The sequence below is a fragment of the Manis pentadactyla genome, chromosome 6 (assembly GCF_030020395.1).
Source record: "Manis pentadactyla isolate mManPen7 chromosome 6, mManPen7.hap1, whole genome shotgun sequence".
NCBI lineage: Eukaryota > Metazoa > Chordata > Mammalia > Pholidota > Manidae > Manis > Manis pentadactyla.
The window spans coordinates 19,342,799-19,344,764 of NC_080024.1; positions in this window are offsets into that span (position 1 = coordinate 19,342,799).

Consider the following 1,966-nt stretch of genomic DNA (forward strand, 5'->3'; position numbering starts at 1 on the left):
ACTAAGGAGGGTTTAACCATATCCTCTCTCTTCCCCCTACTGTGGAAGGATGAAGACGCAGGTCAGAGTAGCACAGGGTCTGGCCAAGTAGAGCCCAGTACAGAGGCCTTGACCTATCTAGTCAGAAAGTTCCAGGATAATGAACAAACTCAGTTTAACTCCCAAAGCATCAGGCCTTGTATTCACCCTGTTGGGATATGAAAAAGATTTCAGGAGGGTTGCCACTGAATACACAAACTGCTTTCCCTTCCAGTTCTGAAGATTCAAAACGTATTTTCCATCCACTTATTAGAGAAAACCTTGTACCATGGTTCCTTTCAGATTTTTTCCATTCCTCTTTCTCTTCTTTTTTATCTTCCTCATCTGTGCTTGAATGCTTTCTCTCTCTCTTTTCCTTTCCATCTAATTCAATGGAATATTTTTCATTTGGGCTCACAGGGGAATTTCTGACACCTGGGAACATGGCCGAGGTATATGTATTTATAATATGAGTTTCATCTCAATAATTTGCTCAGTGACCCTGTTCCTTTGATTACAATCTAACCACATGCAAGTGCAGGAACACTTTCTGCCATGGCATCAGCCTTGAGAGAGACATGTTATCAGCTGTCAGACTGCCCTCCCCAGTTGTTCACTTCAGAGGCGACAGTAGACATCCCTGGGCCATTTCAAACAAATTTTAGAAGAACCATACTTCCAAAAAAAAAAAAAGAAAGGACATTTTTAAACAAACATCAATCATAAAACTTGCTCTTAGATTCTTTGAAAAAAATAAGCATTGGAGTAGGTCAATCTGGGATTGATGTTTTTAGGGTGAAATTAAAAGAAACACACATATTGAGTTCAATTCTAGCAATCATGCTAAACGCACATCAGCTTCACATGTCAAATTGTTTCTCTGATTCAGTGCATTTATGGCTGCCCTGTGCCCTACCTTAGAACAGAGACACAGGGTTGTGAAAGATGCTTTGCTATCAAGAGACCCTGATTTTGAATTCTGACTCAGCCACTTACCAACTCTGAATATAAAAATACTTCTCTGCGCTTCAGTTTCCTCATCTATAAAACAGAGACAAAAAATATCCAACTCAGGGTTGGAAGGATCAATGAGATAATGTCTTAAAGCCCTGGATAAATGTTAATTTCCCTGATTCCCACATCCTTGCTTTTCGTGCAGTAGAGATGATCCAAGCAGGTATTACCGCATTCTTGCCATCAAGAAGATTACAACCTTGTTGAAAAGACACTTAGTAATATATAACACGCCAAATTGGTGCTAGGTTGGAGATAATCAACACACAAACAGTAAGGGCATACAGGGGCTGGCCCAGCTGGGAATGGTTCACAAAGGAGATGGGACCCTGAGAAGGATTAAGGCTGGCATTTCAGGCCCGGGTGTGAAAGGAGGAATGGAACTACGCGGCTGTGAGAGGTGGGACTACAAAATGAAACTGACCAGAGGAGGAAGCCACAGAAGGGGGCCACACAATGACACAGCAGGGAAGTGCAAGGGCATGGTGTGGAGACAGTGGGAAGCCAGGCAGAGGCAGGTGGGCATGATTTCATCAGAAATGGGGTGATTTGATGCTCTGCTATCATGAGATCAGTTTTATGGAATGGAAGGCTAAAGGCTGCCTCCTTCCCCAGACAGGGGGCGAACAGCAGGAGTGAGTGAGACAATCATGAGCAAGAGGGAATGGTGAGGTTCACCGCTGGCTGAGCTGTGGGGGATGAAAGGGAGGAGGAATCAGGGAAGACACCTGGTTTGAGTCAGAAGGGGACGGTACCAACAACACCGGAGACTGAGAAATTAGAAAGCGGGGTTCCTGAAGAAGAAAGTCACTTGATTGATTTTTGGATAAGTTTATGTGAAGTAGCCAAGCAAAAGCCCTCCGTGTGGATGTCCCCAGGGAGTGCACACCCCTAGAGGGCAGGGCCTGGTTCTGCTTCTATTTAATTCTACCCC